The sequence below is a fragment of the Triturus cristatus genome, chromosome 5_1 (genome assembly GCF_964204655.1).
Source record: "Triturus cristatus chromosome 5_1, aTriCri1.1, whole genome shotgun sequence".
In the NCBI taxonomy this organism is placed as follows: Eukaryota; Metazoa; Chordata; class Amphibia; order Caudata; family Salamandridae; genus Triturus; species Triturus cristatus.
In genome coordinates, this window is record NC_140587.1 from 528,029,012 (window position 1) to 528,049,113 (window position 20,102).

The 20,102-nt window shown below is 47.2% G+C and overlaps 1 protein-coding gene across 4 annotated transcripts in view; it reads right to left on the reverse strand.

Annotated features, from left to right (window-relative positions):
• The window catches only part of LOC146831152 (uncharacterized), a 1,851,363-nt gene that overhangs the window by 1,285,221 nt on the left and 546,040 nt on the right, over window positions 1-20,102 (reverse strand). The window lies entirely within an intron of this gene.

A 20,102-nucleotide genomic window follows, 5' to 3' on the forward strand; every position in this document is an offset into this window, starting at 1 on the left:
GATGGCAAACTGTAGACCAGTCATGGGCAGGCTATGGAACTGTACACGAATGTGCTCACATTAATGCATGCAATAAGCATATTGACGGTAACTGGAGTTTTCAGGTGGGAGAAAGTGTCCAATAGGTCTGCTTTGAGTTCCTTGTTGTGCAATCAATCGGTATAAAGTCCTGTACAAGACATGGCAGCCAGGAAATTTAAAAGGCATGCATGTATATCGTATCCAAAAAGGCAGCTAAAAATCTTGAATGCACCATGTCCTGTTACCAGGAAGGGGTCAATAAGTGCAGAAGTGATCAGCGTTCCCTCCTCCCAAGCTGGCGTGCTCTTGCTCATGTGTGAAGCTTCCATAAACCTTGAAAGATTCATTTCTACACGATATAAATCATAGTATATGAATTCAGTTACTTAATACAGGATTGATTTTCTCATGAATTCTAATTTTATTTTGCGAATCATTTTGAAATTTACTCATACTTAAATATTTGTTATAGTATTCACGGCTCTTCTGTTACACTCATTTTGATGGTGACCACTACAAGTTCTGCAACATTACCTTGTTCAAAGTATTTTGCATAAAAGCTCCCGATCAGGAGCTAATTAATTTTATGCAAACCTGTAACCGCGAATATACAAGAATGTCAGTTGCTTATGGATACATTCTGTTTTGTATTGAATTAATTCAATATGATATTCCATAATCAATTTTCCTTGTGAATTCATGAACCTTTTTCCATGTTAATGATCATAAACTCGATTCCCGTTTAGCTTGCATGGAAAGTTTTCAGTGTTTCCATTCAAACCTTGGTGTTTATTGAAGCAGCAGGGTACATGTCAAATGGCACCACAAAAGCCGTAAGTACGCCATGTTTTAAACAATGACGGTCTGCCACAACTTGAAAGGGTGCGGCAACATAAGCAAAATGGATCTCCATCTTTCTGCAAACTAATGGGTCATTTGATGAAAAAAAACAGTCTTAGCCTGAATTGATTAGAAGACTACACACACACCAATATTTTGAGCTGTCTCATGCAGTGCACAATCACGCTTGTATGTGGATTCACCGAAATGCCAGGGGTAGCCAAAGTGGCATCGCATGCCCTTTGACCCCCAATGAGATCGCAGGAAAATGCATCATATGATGCTTGATGTTTTCCCAGGAAGTGATGTCATTTGGCATTTGACTGTCGTGATATCACAGGAGGTACATCCCTAAAAGTATTAAAAAACCTACAATAAGTGTACAATTAAAGGTAGTGTACACGTTTATCAAATAATCGCTTGTCCCTTTCTCTACCTCTCACACTTTTTCCTGTCATAGCTCTGTCATAGCTCTGTCTTTCACTGTTTTTCTACCGTACCCTGTCCTATTGTCCCCTCTTTACCAGTCTAGCTCGTAACCACAATGATATAATCCTGTTACAGCTCTCACTTATTCTCACAGTTCCATCACGTGTTCCTTCTAACTGCCACCCCCCCAATTCCTCACTCCCTTGCTTACTTCTATCCCAATATATCCACCTCTCATTTTCTTATCTCTTTATCTGAGTCTTACTCATTTCTTTCTCTGGTGTTTATCTGCTCCCCCTTCGCTCTCATTTGGGTTTGGAATTAGCCTCTTTCCTCCAACTTCATCACTCTCAATTCTCAATCTCTCCCAGTTTCCCTTCCAACTCCCTCTCTCTCATTATCACCGCCATCCCCATTTCCCTTAGAACAGCAGGGCTGAGGTTTCAATCCCATGAAATCTTCACCCACGTCTTTGACAACTAATTACCATTTTTTTTGTCTTTAGTTTCCCTAACACTCTAATCTTCTCACCTCTATATGTCCCCACTATCCCACGGTTCCCACCTTATCTGTGCTCCACTGCAAACGTTGTCTGACATCTATCTAGCATATTTCACCTTCCTCTCTCAGGCTGCTGCTTCAATAACTCTTCTCTTAACATTTCCCTTTCCCTCTTTTTCTTCTTCAGCTTTCTTCCCGAGCTATACTACCCTTTTCAGTAAGATGCTTCAAACCTGTCCATGCATCAATCGGCCACTCCTTTGCTATCCCATCTCCCCACTCAGCCTTCTACATCTTAGTTCATCATCCTACCTCTTCATCTATCTTGTACTTGATAGCCGCATGCCGCTCCTTCTTGCTACCATCTGTTCTCTATTGAAATTTGTTTCTTGTTTTCAATATCTTGGTCCGTTTCTAACATGCTCTTACTGAATCTGACATTTCTGCTCCCCTCTTTCCATTGGCTCATGCTCAGACAGGTTATTTAAATGTAAGAAATGAAAATCTTACAGTTTGTTCAAGGCGCTATCCTCCACGAAAAGAGGCCAGCCAAGGTGCTGCACCATCTCGGGATAACTTGTTTGCTGACCTGAGTTTTCTGTCCTCCAATCCCCACCACACCACTTACAAGAAAAGCCGCAAACGAAGAGCATCATGATGACTACTCTGGTATCGAGATCAGTATCTTCACTCAGGAAATAATGATGCCATGGGCTTTGGTGACTCTCGAGGGGTTGGAATTACTGGGCAATACGCGATGCTGACATAGGGTACTTTCATAAATGAGCCACTACCAGGGAAATCACATGATTCACACGGTCATTTCCATTTCCTCCCAAAGATTCACCAAGTCATGTTGGTTGATTTCAGATGCCGAAGTGTACAGGCAAAATGCACCAGCTCTGGAGACTTACTGTGAATCTTGTTACCACGATTAGATTGATAAGAACTTCTACTGACCTCGTCGGCATTACCACAGGCCTCACAATGAGCCACAAGAGACTTGTCTGCCTGAAATGTCTTTTCTTCTCCAGTCACCAGTCAAATACACACCCTGCAAGGGCATAGCAGCAGAGAACATAAACGAACACATTTTGATGTTGAGTTACAGCCCAGAAATGCACTAAATATGTAGATTGGTTATTGACCCCTTTTTACAGGGGTTGCACACCTTCCATTTAAGGACATACTCAGCAAAATGGGGTCAACCGAACCCACACCCCCACCTTTACAGCAAGTTCAGCTAAAACAACGACTCCCAGCTTCGTTTGAAAGTTACATTTGCTTTTGCAGCAATAAGAAATCAAAAAAGTAATGGGTAGAGTGCTTGAATTAATCTCAGGCATTGGTAAATATTATGGGCTGCAATCCAGTCCATTGTGTTTTTAAGCCCACAGTGCCACCTCAGACAACAACCAGTCATATGCAAGTCAGCCTTGTTCCTGCTCCAGTAAAAAATGCACAGCCCAAACTGTCAGGCCAGGTCCCCTCTAAAGAAAATACAAGCAACCTCAGACCAGATTCAGCCTATTTGTGCCTCGTTATTAGGGTGCATCTTGAGTCCTCTGGCACAGTGAGAATGAGATATTTATCGGGACATACCTGTCACACTTCAGAGTCACATTGAAAGAAAACAAAAAGTGATGGGTGGATTGCTTGAATTAATCTCAGCGATTGGTAATTGCTCTGGGTACAATCCAGCCTATTGCTTTTTGTCCAACAAGCCACCGAAGACAGGAGCCAGCCAAATTCAAATCAGCCTTTCCTGCTCCAATAGGACAGTACAGCAAACTCTGTAAAGGTAATTCCTTTCGGGACCTCAGCCTAAAACAAAAAAAATGTGCTTTTGTGCACCTGAATAGACATTCCTCGCTGGACATACAGTAGATCGTTAGTGTGAACTGAAGTGTATTTATGGCACCTCTGAACCCCAGTTAAGGTAGGATCAATTAAGGCAGGGAGTTCCCTATTTCAGGTCCCTGAGAGGAGAACCTCTAACTCCCTTTCCCTCTTAGCTTGGTTCGTGGTACATTGTGAAATTGATGCCGTACATCAAAGGCCAGATTGGAAAGTAACAAGATATTGTATCTCTTAAATATGCAGATGTAATAAATTGTGTAGCACACCCTTAGACCAAAAGGAGCATGTGAAATGGACTGACAGACACGAAAAACACTGCTTGCTTAGTGTCCAGAGTGCAGGAACACTTACCACGTGACATGGCCCATCATGGACACTATGACCCGACAGGGCCAAACCAACAGCACTCACTGCGGGTGGGAGGGTCGTGCTCGCCTTGGATGACACACCCCTCTCCGGCAGTGAACATAACACAAGGGCACTCTCCATAATGCTGTTACACAGCGGCAGACTAGCCATTTGTGTATGTTTAACAGTCACCGCGTGTATTACAATTTAATATTTCTAATTCCTGTAATTTCTTTTGTGAGTGGGCTGAGCAGAAAGGAATATTTTGACGGTTCCACCGATCAAACTCATCTGACATTCTGTTTGTGGTTTGCACCGCCAGCTCGATTGCTACACATGTTTGGCGGTAACCTAATTAGTTGGGCTGCAAAGCTCGTATCAAACCTCTCCATCCACATGTAAATGACAGACACAGGCTGAAGATTTATTATAATCAGTCAAGCACATGCAGATTGCCTAATTAAATTCCGTTGACTTGTCCATCAACATTTCCAAGTTAGATCATTTTATCCATTATTTCTGTGTTCCAACTCATGCCTTTTTAGCATCCACCTCTGCTTTGAACCAGCTTGCTGTACAATACGCAGAATCACATGGATTTTCAAAGTACAATAGCATTATGTTATAAAATAGAACCACAGAATGCAATCCCCGCTGAGATTTCGTAAAATCTAATCTGAAAAGAGGAAAAAAATCACCACGTGCCTTTGTATTATACTTTCAGGGCCAGATGTACAACCATTTTTTGCGCTCGCAAACGGGAAATCTGCCCTGTTTGCGACCGCAAAATAGGTTTGCCCTATTTACAATCCCTATTTTGCGAGTCGGTAACCTATTACCGACTCGCAAAATAGGGTTGGTGACTCGCTATTAGGAAGGGGCGTGCCAAGGGCGTCCCTTCCTAATAGCGACTCGCACTTCAATGTAAGATTGTTTTGCGGGCGCAATTGCGGCCGCAAAACACTCGCAGTTTACCACCCATTTCAAATGGGTGGTAACCAACTCTCAAAGGGGAAGGGGTCCCCAGTGGATCCCTTCCCCTTTGTGATCGGTATTGAAAATATTTGTTAGGAGAAGGCAGTACTACCTACTCTTACAAAAATTAAACAGTAATGTTTTTTTTTTCTTTAAAGCAGTCACAGGCATGGTGGTCTGCTGACCCCAGCAGGCCACCATCCCTGGGAGTGCTAGCCATTCCTAATGGGGTCGCAAATTGCACCTGTCTCATGAATATTAATGAGGGAGATGCAATTTGCACCCCAATAGGAATTGCAAAATGTGTTTAAGACACTGTTGTACATTCCTATTTGCAAGTCAGATGAATGAATGATCTGTAAAAACTCATCCTGGGATTTAATACTGAAACCATCATTTTCAAGGAAACCTATTGAACATATATGTTAAATTAAAAAAAGGCAGCAAACTAAATGCCAAACTGTCTAGGGATTTTCTAGTAGTTGCTGTCACATGTTACTGTCCTGCTACTTTCCGTGAATTTCCATTGCATTTCAATTTCTGGAACAGTGCTGCTAGTTGGATTTGCAGCAAGGTGTCCGGGGACACCGTGGATTCCAGATCAGGTCAGCAGACCAGCAGAGACAAAAACAAGCATTGGTAACGCTAATAGCTCTCACCTTAGGGAACTTTTGACTTTGCCAAAGCCTTTTAGTCATGCTGTACAACATCAGCAGGATGCTGTGCTGCATGGCAAAAAGCTAAAAGGGAAAAAAAGGCATGATGAAGTGGCCATGGCATTTTGTAGGTGTGTCCATGCTCAATTACGCATTTGCACCTACAAAATGACACAAGTGCCATTTTATTTATTTAATATTCTGAGGTGTATTAGTAAATAAAATAAAAAAGAAATAGAAGTAGTGCAAAATCACTCTGAAAATAGACAGGAATCAATCAATCAGGGGTTGGTAAAGCGCACTACTCACCCGTGAGGGTCTCAAGGCGCTGGGGGGGAGGGGAGGGAGGGTAGGACAGCTCATGTCAGTTGAAACAGCCAGGTCTTGATTGATCTTCTGAAAGCCAGCAGAGTTGGTGTGAGTCGTATTTCCAACGGGAGTGAGTTCCAGGCCGAGGCTGCGGTGTAGGAAAACGCCCTGCCTCCGGTTCTGCTTCGGTGGATGCGGGGGACTTCTGCCAGGGCGAGGTCGGCTGAGCGGAGGTTCCTCATGGGTGAGTGGAAACTCAATCTGTCGTTGAGGTACTTGGGCCCGATGTTGTTGAGTGCTTTGTAGGCGTGTGTGAGTAGTTTGTAAGTAATTCTCTTCTCGACGGGGAGACAGTGGAGTCTACGTAGGTGGGGGGTCATGTGTTCGTGGCGTGGTTTGTCTAAGATGAGCCTTGCGGCTGCGGTCTGGATGGTTTGGAGTTTGTGTAGTAGGGATTTGTTTATTCCTGCGTAGAGGGCGTTTCTGTAGTCGAGCCTGCTTGTGATGAGGGCGTGGGTGACCGTCTTTCTGCAGTTGGGGGGATCCATTTGAAAGTCTTCCGAAGGATCCGGAGGCAATTGAAGCTGGTGGAGGAGATGGCGTTGATTTGGTGGTTCGTGGAGAGGGAGGAGTCCAGGATTATGCCGAGGTTTCTTGCGTGGTCTGTAGGGTGGGGGGGGGCGAGGGCTGGTGGCCACCATGCGTTGTTCCAGGCGGAGGGGCGGGTGCCGAAGATGAGTACTTCGGTTTTGTCAGTGTAGAGTTTGAGGCAGCTGACCTTCATCCACGATGCGACGTCCTTCATTCCTTCCTGAAAACTGAGTCTAGTACCTTCTGAGTTCCTGGTGAGGGAGAGGATGAGTTGGGTGTCGTCAGCGTAGGATATGATGTTAAGTCCGCGTTTCCTGACGATGTTGGCGAGGGGTGCCATGTAGAGGTTGTAGAGGGTGGGGCTCAGCGAGGAACCTTGGGGAACTCCGCAGATGATGTTTGTCGGCTTGGAGAGAAAAGGGGGAAGCCTGATTCTCTGAGTTCTACTGGAGAGGAAGGAGCGGATCCAGTTGAGGGCATTTCCCTGGATCCCGGTGGAGTGGAGTCTGGTGGTTAGGGTGCGGTGCGTAACGGTGTCGAAAGCTGCGGAGAGGTCCAGGAGGATGAGGGCTGCGGAGAGGCCCTGGTCTAGTAGCATGCGTATGCCGTCCGTGGCGGCGATCAGGGCCGTCTCGGTGCTGTGGTTGCTCCGGAAGCCGGATTGGAATGGGTCCAGGATGCAGTTTTCTTCGATGAACATGGTCAGCTGGGTGTTGACGATTCTTTCCGAGACTTTGTTGGCGAAGGGAAGGAGGGAGATGGGCCGGTAGTTCTTTAAATCCGTAGGTTCGGCCGAAGGCTTTTTCAGGAGGGGCTTTACTTCTGCGTGTTTCCATACCAGCGGGCAGGTGCCCGAGGCAAGGGAGGAGTTGATGGCGCGGGTTAGTTCTGGAGCGATGGCATCGGAGGCCCTGTGGAAGATGTGCGGAGGGCAGGGGTCCGTGGGGACTGCGGAGTGAGTTTTCTTCATGGTGGCGGTGATGAGGTCGACGGAGGCGGCAGACCAAGTGGTGATGGTCGGGACGGTGGAGGTAGTGGCGGTGAGGGAGAAAGCGTTCGTTGGTTCGTTGAAATTGTCGTAGAGGGTCAAGATCTTCTGGTGGAAGAACGTGTTCAGCTTGTTGCAGAGGTCTTGGGAGGGTGTAATGTCTGTTTCTTCGCAGGAGGGTTTGGTGAGAAGTTTGATGATGTTGAAAAGCTCGCTGCTGTTGGTGGCGTTGGCGTGTATCTTTTCGCTGATGAATGTTCTTTTGGGTGTCCTTTATCAACTGGTGGTAAATTCTCATGGCGCTTCTGTGGTCGGAGAGTGACGCTGGGTTCTTCTGGTTCCTCCAGACCTTCTCGAGTCATCTGCAGGTGTGTCTGGCCTCTAGGAGCTCGGTGGTGAACCAGGCTGCTTTCGGGGGGGGCGTATGGTGGTGGCATGCCCTAGGGGGGCAAGTTTGTCTGCGCATCTGGTGATCCAGCTAAGGAGTTCTAAGGCAGCGTGTTCTGTGTCACTGGTGGCTGCGGGGGGGGTCTAGAAGGAGGGTGGAGTTGAGAATGTCTGTGGCGATCTTGCTCCAGTTGCGTCGTGGGGGGCGATGGGCTTGTTTGGGTGCGGCGCCGGACGTGAAAGAGAAGTGGATGCAGCGGTGGTCAGTCCAGAGGAGCTGAGAGGTGTGGGTGACATGGATGTTGGACCCAGCGGCGAAGATGGGGTCCAGAGTGTGCCCTGCAGTGTGGGTGGGGGTGTCCACAAGTTGCTTGAGTCCCAGGATGGAGAGGTTTTCCAGAAGCAGGATGGAGTCGGGGTTTCGGGTGTTTTTGAGGTGAAAATTCAGGTCTCCTAGCAGAATGTAGTCCGTTGAGGTGATGGCGTGGGCGGAGGCTAGTTCCGTGATGGCGGCTGCGTGTTGTGCGTGTGGCCCCAGTGGTCTGTAGATGAGCGTGCCTCGGAGCGTGGTCCTGGGGTTGGTGTGGATTTGGAAATGAAGGTGTTCCATGTTGGGAATAGTGACGTTGGTGTTAGGTGTGGAGAGTTTGAGGGAGGTTTTGTGTGCGATGGCAATGCCACCTCCTGGGCGGTTCGGGCGGTCCAATCTCTTGAGTTTGTAGTCGTCAGGTATTGCCGTTGCGATGTCCGGGCCGGAGCTTGCGTCTGTCCAGGTTTCGGTGAGAAAGACGACATTGGGTGTGAGCGTGTTGAGTAGGTCCCATAACTCAACGGCGTGCCGGTGGAGGGATCTAACGTTGAGGAGGATGCAGTGGATGGTGTTGGCGGGGGGGTGGCCTGAGGAGTGGTGATGATGGCTGTGGTTCCGGTGGTCGCGGAGAAGGTGGAGTGGCAGTGTGCGCATGAGAAGGCTCCTTTGGTGTAGTAGGGTGTAGCTTGAAAGCAGTGCTCTTGGCGGCTGGGTTTGAGAGCGTGAAGGGCTGCGGTGGTGTAGCGGTGGGGGTCTGGAGGACCAGGGGTCCTGGCACTAGGCGCGATCCAGGCGCCGACGGGCTTGCCTTAGGCGTGCCTAAGGCGCGACCACGCAGCGGTCACCGTGATAAAGGGGAGGTGGGCGGGCTCAGGGAAGACGCGGGAAGACGCAGGCGGGAGTATGGAGGGGGCGGCGCTTAATGAATGCGGGCGAACCTGAAAAGAAAAGTACACGAAAAACACAACACCACAAGAAATACAACAGTATACACTCACTCACTAGCGCAGATGCCAGGAGCGCGTGAGTGAGGATTAACTGAACCTGTCGGCAGAGTCGAGTGCGAGGCTCGAATTCTGCTGCTGGGGTGTAGAGGAGGCGAGTCTGATCTGGCGGAGCTGCCAGGGCACGTGCTGACTGGCCGAGGTCAGGTCAGGTAGCAAACAATTAGGTGCATGGTTCTCCACAAGAAAATATATCTGAATTATAATAGGGTTTTCCACAAAAATGACAGGGCAGCAACTGAGTGAGGTGAACAGCAAGGGGTAGTCAGACAGAGGGAGGGAGCAGAAACAGGGTGGAGCAATGGAGAATGGGAGCAAGGAGGTGGCAGCAATGGGGAGGAGGAGGGGGCAGCAAAGGGGAATGGGTGGGAGAAGCAATGGGGAATTAGAGGGCAGGAGGGGGCAGCAACAGTGAGTGGGACGGTGGGAGGTGCAGCAATGGGGAATAGGAGGACGGGAGGGTGCAACAACAAGGAATGGGAGGGCGGGAGGGGGCAGCAACAGGGAATTGGAGGACGGGAGGTAGCAGCAATGAGGAGAGGGAGGAGGCAGCAATGCAGAATGAGAGGGAGCAGGAATGGGAGGGCATGAGAGGGCAGCAACAGGGAGTGAGAGGGCGGGAGATACAGCAACGGGAAATAGGAGGGTGGGAGGGGGCAGCAACAGGGAATGTGAGGGCAGGAGGGGGCAGCAATGGGAGGGCGGGAGGGGGCAGCAACAGGGAATGGGAGAGTAGAAGGGGGCAGCAATAGGTAATGGTAAGGCGGGAGGGGGCAGCAACAGGAAATGGGAGGGGGCAAAAATGGGGAATGGGAGGGCGGGAGGAGGCAGCAATGGGGAATGGGAGGGTGGGCGGAGGCAGCAATGGGGGATGGGAGGGGGCAGCAACGGGGAATGGGAGGGCGGGAGGGGGCAGCAACAGGGAATGGGAGGGTGGGAGGAGGCAGCAACAGGGAATGGGAGGGTGGGAGGAGGCAGCAACAGGGAATGGGAGGCCGTGAGGGGACAGGGAATTGGTTGTTGGGAGGGGGCAGGAACAGGGGATGGGTGGGAGGGAGGGGGCAGGAACAGGGGATGGGTGGGCGGGAGGGGGCAGGAACAGGGGATGGGTGGGCGGGAGGGGGCAGGAACAGGGGATGGGTGGGCAGGAGGGGGCAGGAACAGGGGATGGGTGGGCTGGAGGGGGCAGCAACAGGGAATGGGTTGGCAGGAAGGAGCAGCAACAGAGAATGGGTGGAAGGGTGGGAGCAGCAACAGAGAATGGGTGGGAGGGTGGGAGCAGCAACAGAGAATGGGTGGGAGGGTGGGAGCAGCTACAGACAATGGGTGGGAGCAGCAACAGAGAATGGGTAGGAGCAGCAACAGAGAATGGGTGGGAGGGTGGGAGCAGCTACAGAGAATGGATGGGAGGGTGGGGGCAGCAAAAGAGAATGGGTGAAAGGGTGGGGGTTGCAACAGAAAATGGATGGGAGTGTGGCAGCAACAGGGAATGGGTGGGTGGGGGCAGCAACAGGGAATGGGTGGGCGGGAGGGGGTAGTAAGAGGAAATGGGTGGGCGGGAGGGTGCAGCAACAGGGAATGGGTGGGCAGGAGGGGGCAGCAACAGTGAATGGGTGGGCGGTAGGGAGCAGCAACAGAGAATGGGTGGGTGGGAAGGGGCAGCAACAGGAAATGGGTGGGCGGGAGGGGGGCAGCAACAGGAAATGGGTGGGCGGGAGGGGGGCAGCAACAGGAAATGGGTGGGCGGGAGGGGGGCAGCAACAGGGAATGGGTGGGCGGGAGCGGGGCAGCAACAGGGAATGGGTGGGCAGGAGGGGGGCAGCAACAGGGAATGGGTAAGAAGTAGGGAGCAGCAGCAGAGAATGGGTGGGTGGGAAGGGGCAGCAACAGGGAAGAGATGGGCAGGAGGGGTCAGCAACAGGGAATGTGTGGGCGGGAGGGGGCAGCAAAAGGGAATGGGTGTGCGGGAGGGGGAAGCAACAGAAATGGAAGGGCGGGAGGGGGCAGCAACAGGGAATGGGAGGGCAGGAGGGGGCAGCAACGAGGAATGGGAGGGCGGGAGGGGGCAGCAATGAGAGGGTGGGAGGGAGCAGCAATGGGCAATGGGAGGGCGGGAGGGTGGAGCAACTGGGAACAGGAGGGGCAGCAACAGGGGATAGGGTGGGAGGGGGCAGCAACAGGGAATGGGAAGTTAGGAGTGGGCAGCAGGAGGGATTGGTAGGGAGGGGGGCAGCAATGGGGAATGGGAGGGTGGGGATTTCAACAATGGAGACAGGAGGGCAAGGTGGGGCAGGAATCGATTGCGGGAGGGTGCAAGGGGACAGCAACAGGAGGTGGCAGCAACAGGAGGCAGCAACAATGGGCAGAAGGAGGGTGGAAGTGGCAGCAACAGGAAGCGGGTTGGGGCAGCAACTGGGAACAGGAGGGCAAGCAGCAACTATTAAGAAGAGAAGAGCAGGGGGCAGCAATTGGGAACAGGAGGGCATCAACGGGGAGCAGAAAGGCAGGAGTGGCCAGTAACTGGAGGGTGGGAGTTGGCAGCAATGGGGAGCGGAAGGGTGGGAGTTCGCAGCAATGGAAGCAGAAGAGTGGGCAAGTGGAAACTAACTAGAAGGACTGCACTGAAATCTTCAATGTAAATGGTCTGACATCTGAAGAGATCACGGAGCCTAACTCCAATACTAATAGACATAGACGCTTATTTGTAGGAGTATTTGTTGTTGTGACATTAGTACTAATAGTTGTGCCTGTAATGTTGAGTTCACCCCATCATTCACATGTAAAGGAGCTTAGACCTGCAAGTGCCCCTCAAACACCACTTCCTACTGACAAATAGTTTCTCTGCAATAGATGAAAAGGACTTCAGCATAGATGCTTGTAGAGGAGATTAATTATTGAATTTTGTTTCAAAATTGCTTTAGGAATATGTTGACACAATGGATGCTGGGGATTGCTATGTTTGCATGCAATTACCTGCGTCAGTTGCTGATGGGATTACATATCATCACCTCCCTTTGACATATGGAATCACCTGTAGCTTATTGCAGAGCTTATTCTGGAAAGGGTCATCCACAATACTATTACTTAAATCATACCTAGATTCACCGACTGGATCAAAACAGTAGCCCCGGAAACAACCTTCTCCTCCAGGCAAAAAAAACCTTCTGAACCATGGTTCTCTGATGCATTGAGAGTGCAGAAACAATTATGTAGAAAGTTAGAGACGGCTGAGAAGAAATTACAGTGTATCGGAAAAAACGATATATTCACAAACACTGACTGACTACAAGAAAATGATAATTGAAGAAAAAAGCAAGTATTTCGCAGCAAAAATTCTGCAGGCTAGAAACTCTAGCAAAGAACTCTTTGCAACAGTCAGAAGTCTAGCTAAAATACCAGAATCAACTAGCATTGACAACAGAGAGGACATTTGTAACTCGCTAGCACGATTCTTCAAAGATAAGGTGGAGACCGTGTTCAGATCCCATTACGACAGAGACACCGATCACATTGGAAATATACCAGTTGTTACATATTCCACACTATCCAATTTGTTGGTTTCCATTGATCCACCAAATATAGAACAGATATCCCAGGTGGTCAGAACATCAAATTCTGGAGCGCCATCAGACCCATGCCGTCCTAAAATATTTCATCTTGTGCCGGATCTCATCAGTGAACAACTCTGTATAATATTCAAAGAGATCACCAGCTCTGGTGCCTTTCTCCGATTCCTGGAAGACAGTCTCGATCCTACCTCTCTTAAAGAAACCAAATCTGGATTCAAGAGATACCAGCAGCTACAGACCAATTTCCATGAAACTGTTCTGGAAAAAATATTGAACTTCCAACTTTCAGCTTTCATATCATCGGCGGATCTGCTAGATCCCTCGCAACATGGTTTCCAAAAAGGGCACAGCACAGAAACAGCATTTACTTAAGCTGCAACATTTGCAGAATGCAGCAGCCAGATTGATGCTGGACATTCCTAAATTCCAGTCAATCTGCCATGGACTGAGAAAGCTGCACTAGCTCCCCTTGGAAAAAAGGATAACATTCAAATCCTTATGCCCAGCATTTAAGACATTGTATGGGAATTGTCCTCAGTACTTGAAGCAACACCTTACCTGGTATTTACCTGTCAGAAATCTAAGGTCAGCACAGAGAAAACTCCTACAAACCCCCAGATTCAACAAAGCTCGTTGGGGTGGAAGAAGCTTTATTCTGGGGACAGTGAAATCTTGGAATTCATTTCCGACGGACATAAAAAATTGGCTCTTCTCTAACTAATATTTTCCACTTTTTTTCCAACACTTCACCGCGCAGCGCCCAGTCACCCTTGGGCAATCGTGCGCTATACAATTCTCAAATCAATGACTTGGTCTTTTCAGAAGTTCCTGTGCTGAACACTTGAATCATCAACCTGATGCTAAAAAACACTGAGATAGTGGGGCATTTCTTTAGACCCACCATGACACTGGACAAAGGTTATGCACATAGACACAATTTAGCTTGTTCTTTAACAGGTGTATAGAAGCAATTCATAGATTCTGAAGAAGACAGACAAAGAAGACATATTAGCTAAAGCAACATATCATTGAATATCACCCCAATGAGCCAAGGACGAAAGTGATCATAGCTTAGAGAAATATTACAGCATTAGCTTTAGACTGGCAACACAAAGGGAAATTATGCATATTCATTAGAAAATCCTCAACTGACAAAGTTCATAGGTAACAGTGAATGTTATCATACCTTTGAAGTTCGAGGAAATTGGGGATTATACTTAGATGGAGCAGACCCTCTTTTTCCTGGAGTTCATTACATTTGTGGGAACAGTGCATTTTAAAGGTTATACAAGAGATAGCATGGAAAATGTAAAATGGGGATAATTTTTACAAAGATTTATCATGTATGACAAATTGATCATCCAACAAGGGAACAAAATGTGATAACAAAAGAGGTGCTAGTGAAATTGCAGGAGATATGTTTGGTGCTTTAATACAATCTGTAGGAGTGATACTCAACTAACACAAGATTAGAACGCTTTCTACTGTAGCTGATAAGTTATCCACTAGTATAGCTCAAGGATTCTTAGTGATAGATACTGAAATGGTTGATATCGGATTAATGGTTTTGCGGAATCGACTTGCTTTAGATGTCTTTCTCGCAAAGGAAGGCGGAGTCTCTCAGATGTTAAAAGTTCAACGGTGTTGTATTTATATTCAAGATAAAAGTAAGGATTTGAAGAAATGCATTAAGAGAACGCCACTGACTTAAAGAAAGATCCGAAAAGGTTAGAAGCAACAGGTGTTTGGGAAGCAATATGGAATGGATTTTCTGCTATATTCAGAGGGTTTGGAAAGTTAGGCAGTGGAAATGTTGGAAGCATTTTGAAAGCCCTAATGATAATTGCTCTTTGTTGATTATTTTTGTTTGTAATCTATAAAGGCTACAAACATGTACAAGTAAAACAGGGAGTGAAGAGAAAGAGGGCAGACATGGAACTAGAGGATAGACAGAGCAAATACTATGATGACATGACATTTCTGGAGGATTCGAGGAGAAAAGATGATGAAAACAACCAGATTGTGATTTGTCCATCTGATATGACTTTGATGACCTGATTGATGTTCCAGAATATGTGAAGTTGTGTTGTTTGGTATATTGGCAGCAGACGTTAGAGTGACATTCCAAAGAAAAGTCAACGTGTACAAGAAAATATTGACCCAGCAGAGAAAATTGCATTGGTTTCACAACAACATGCTCATCCAGAAACACTTTTCAGTCAAGGATGGCTGTTATGGTTTCAACTATGATGCTGAATGGTAATCAGCTAACCTATGTTAATGGTCAAGTTACATAAGATGTTTGGTGGCATGTATTGCCATTGAGGACTGGCTTTTAAGACGTTCATCTTCAGGAAGTTCCTGGTGGCCCATAAATCAATGTTAGGAAGGCATTTTTCTATGTGCTATCATTTACGCTAATTATTTTCATGTAGCTAGAAGAGATACAGTGATCACTCTTTCCACACCCAAAGATCAGACTGTGGAATTCCCTATTCCCTACCAACACAGTTCATAGTGGAAAACGACATTTTCAAATTAAGAAGCTCCTTCAAGAACCACCTTTTCACTCTGATATTTGAATACTCATTTCTATGACCTTGCTCTCCAGTTTGATTCCTAGTTCTGTCCAGTCATTCACCTAAGATGGGTTTTATCTCCTTTATCTGGACTCTCAGGATCTGCTCTTGTTAAGGCTTTCTCACTTGCCGGGGACATATTTGATTGTTGGCATGTTCCAGCATTGTTCTTCCACAGCAGTTGATCATGTTTTCTATTTACAAAGAATATGCCTCTGAAGTACATTCCAACCTGAGACTCCTACATGCACACTTACCAGAAAGCACCTTGAAGACAGAATAATGTGGCTAGGAGCCTTTTACAAAAAATATATATATATATTAAAATACATAAAATTGTAATGTCTGGCGCTGTGCCTAAACTCTTCACTCAGGGAGAAGAGTCAGCCGAAGGAATGAGCTGTAATAAGGTGTTTAGCTGCAGACTGGAATTACACAGCACAAACTTTTATCCAGACCTAGCCATATTTCATGATCATGGGCAAATTACTTCATCTCGCTCTGGATCAGGTCCCATTTCTGACAAATTTGTGAGCACTTACAAACCATCAATACTGATATGAAGCACTATATAAAAAACTGGACATTTCCAGTGCCCCTCATGTGCCTGCCGGATGAATTAAGTACTGTAAATAAATACGATGCTCAAAAGATTTACAGAAATGCCTTACTCAGTGCAGTTGCAGGCAAGTAGATGATTATCAATTGATAATAAATACTGCATTCAGTGATACAAATATCATATAAAACAGCAAGCATTTATACATACAACTGCTTCCTTCAGAGTATGAATTTTATTTGTTAACAAAACTTGCTATACTTTTGTAAAAAAAAAAAACAATTAACGACTGCCGAAGTAGTTAATGAGCTCCATTTTATCTACAGTCCAACTGTAGGGTTGGGACTACTAAAAAATGTCATGCTTTCGCTCCAAGATAGTCGCTGTGGACGCTACAGTAGGATCAGTCAGTTGACAAGCAACCTACATCATAAATTTTTTTTAAAAAACAAACTATATTTCAAATGAAATACTAGCACGGTATCCCAGTGTGCGTTTTTCTTAATAATTTCAAACCAGTTTAAGGGAATGTGAACCCTTTTGCTGAAAGAAGTGTGAAGCACACAGACAATCACCAGTAGAAAGTGTTATGTACTTAATAAATGATGGGATATAAATTAGAATCAATTTGTGCCACTACATAAAGTGACCATACCACTTCCTGCATGCCATAACTGTATGCATTTATTTGCAAGAAACGAAGTGATGGTTGTTAAAAAAATAAATAATATAAAAAAATATTTTGAAAAGTAAAAAATTCCATTTATGTATAAGTTTACTTTGGCACAGTATGCATGCTAAAATAACAACACAATTTTTGAAAAAAATAAAATACAATAAATTCGTTGCAACCACAGAATTTCCGAAGCAAAGGTTTACATTTCTCCAGTTCGAAAGCTCGATGAACCAGGTGGGTGCAGTCAGAAAATAATAATTTCCTGTTATTCCAGTTCTAGAGAGCCGCACTCTTGTGTCAAAAAGAATCTTGTGCACAGGACCTAAGAGCCAGCCAGAGAATTCATGTTTGTGAACTCTCTCCCATGGGTTTTGCCCAGGACACCGGCATTTCAAAGAAGTGGATAAATACAGAAAAGGAGATTCAACGAAATTATATTTTTACATTCTCAGACTATGGCAGCTACGGACTCATCGTCAACAGGACTGTGAAAAACGACAAGCATTGTTATAGTACAATTACGCACACCTGCTAAAATTATGTGTGGAGGAGTTTGGTAGTAGTTTATCTCATAGCGTGAGCACTCACATGTACAAAAATATGCTGATTTATATTGGCAGCTTGAAACAGTTAATGGAGAGAGATTGGTGGTAGACGCACTCGGAATACAGGACCAAATAATGATATGCTTCTAGGCGCATTGTTTGGGTTAAACAAGCCCATTGACAGGACTGTGTTAGTGGTGCTAACAAGTTGCTACCAGTTTCAGTATGCTTTGCTCTTCTCTTCCTTGACTTTACAGTTGAGTTTGTAGTTTGACATTCGCATAATGAGCTCACGTGCCACTGGATGGGACTCTACTCTGGGTTGGAGGTCTTTCTGTGAAGGGGCAGCTTCTTCCTCCTCCGGCCAGGCTGACCGCAGTCATCCTGACCCTCAGTCGTTTCCATAGTCTCAGCAGTTGCAGATGAAGGCCTCCACTACTCCATTACTCAAGTGTTCTGTGAATGAACAGTGCTGCCTGCATCACTGCCAGTGATGAGCCAACATCTGTGCTTGGGATAGTAGGCATAACGACCAATGGAACATATCCCATGGTAATTACAGATTAGTACCTGGTATTGGATATGCTGGAGGTTGTGTTTGTGTCCCTAGATCGCTAGGTGTCTATTTACTCCATGCAACCTGAGACACTCAGCATGGAGGTTGCAAAAGTAGATGTCATAGAGGTGGAAAGGATACTTGCTATTGGTCTTATAAACGAGGTGTTGGGTGTAGTGAAATTGATAGTAGTGCTGATGTGGTCACCTGCTAAATTTCCAGTGAATGCAGAACATGTGGGTGAACTCTCTTCTGATGCTGCTGTTGTAGGTCCTCTTAGTGGCAATTGGAGGATCACTATTAAGTGGCTCCCTGGAGGGCACTCTTCATTTGCACTGCAACCTTCAGGTGGTGAGGGTACCTCTGGAGCCACTGATGCCAGCTTGGGATTGCGTTACTATACCAGGTATTAAGAAGTGCCCTTTTCAGAAAGAGAGATATTAATTTGGGAAGGGGGCCTTGCCAGCCTATTAAACACAACCTTGCTAGATCACAGCTCAGGGGCATATGTACAAGAACTGCCACTAACTGATACTTATGCTAGTTAGCGGCAGTTTTCCTAACGCGGACAATCACCAAAAAGTATAGCCCTGTTAGCAATGTATTTACAATACGTCGCTACAAGGCGAGAGTTTCAGGTAGCTGCGGTGAAAAGTGCCAGTAACACTAGCGTGAAGGAAATACAATTTCTGACGTTAGAGGGCAAACACTGACGAAAAGCCCATTAGCGGCAATAAACATGTTAGTCAGCCCAACGTGACTTTTTTTTGCCTCTAGAGGCAAAATAGCTCATAAGTCCACCTCCAATGAAAAAAAAAATAAAACTAATGGAATGCAGAATGGAGCAGCAGGGGGTAAGTGTAGCACAGATCAACACCCCCCTCCAAACCCCCAACAGTCAGGATGACCAGCCAGAGTCCCACTGGAAGAGGAAATTCAGGGCTACATCTATTAAAAGAGGTGCATCGTTGTGCCAAACCAGTGATGCATCAACTTTTCATCACGCACTCCTTGCGACACCATGGCATCCAAAACCTTGAAAGCACAGACAGACCCCGGAGCCCGGAGACCTCGCTGGTCCTGCGTCTGGGAATCAGAGTGGGATGTGGACGTACTGTGGAGTTGCTGGGCTGTTGCAGTAGACATTGAGGCACATCGATCACCCTTACCTGGTGGTGACATCTGGCAGGTCACATGGAGACACGTTGCTGACCTGTGTGAGAAGACCGCCTTGCCCCCCCTTGGAGCTGTGAACGGTAGAGGCGCTCCTGCGCACCAACATAGGGAGGTCTGCATTGCATACTACAATCCACCACTACCACAGGGTGCATGGAGGAAATAATCGATGGTGTGCTGCGTCTCTCTGCATCACAGGCTGTAGAATGTGGTGCTGGCCGGACGCTCTGGAGGGTGAGGCACCTGAGCTGTACCAAACTTGTGTGGCGGGAGTGCTGCAACTTTACGCCTAAGGGGGCCCTGTTGTGACACCTGCATCAGGAGGTTCCCCCGCGGACTTGGCAGTGACTGATGTACTCAGGCTTGTGAAATCCAACCTGGCTGTGGCTCCTGCTAACTGAGTTACAGATTTGGAGAGAGTGCAGCGCATTGATCCCTGGTGCCAATGTCCAGGAGAGGAGAAGGTGGGACGCGTAGCGGAGGAGGCCCGGGGGCGAGTCGGGCTCAGGCCTAGCACCTGTGGGTGATGTACTCCATGCTCTGAGCAGTCCCTGCACTGCGGCTGACCTACATCAGTGAGGACACCGCACAAGACTGGTGGGGGACACCACTAACTCGCTTAATTCACTGAGAACGGCCATTGGTGGCAGTCGTTGCCGGTGGCATGGGTGCAGGTTTTGGCCCAGGCTAGTGGATATATAGCTTGAGCCGCTGTTACTCACTGGGGAACACAGAATCTGGTCACCACTGTTAGATCGGAAGAAGCAACCAAGTGATGCTGCCTTTCCTTGCCCCCTGTTAGTTTGCTTTTGGGTGTATAGGGGACTAATCCTTAGTGGACTTCCTCTTTCCACAGTGCTGCGCCATCTGGTTGCTGCTGCTACTGTCCCCATCTGCTGCTGCTGGTTCCTCTGACAAGGAGGTCAGGTGTTCAAATCCCTCCTCCATGCGGAGCCTCCTGCCTGTTCCTCATCCCTGGTGGTCCAGTGGTAGAGCGTCACTGCTCTGCAGCTTGACTGCCCTCCTGTCCCTCTCGTCTGCTGTTCCTGTTCATCTTTCTGCTCTTCTCTGTTGCTTTCCTACCTTTTTCTTTTTTTTATGTTTGCTGAGTTTGGCTTTGTTTTTCTTGTGCTTTTTTGCAGTTCCTTTTTCCCTATCCTTTTTCCCTATTTTCCCTTGTTGTCGCTGTGATCACCAGCTTCCCCGCCCCCTCCAGTGTCCTT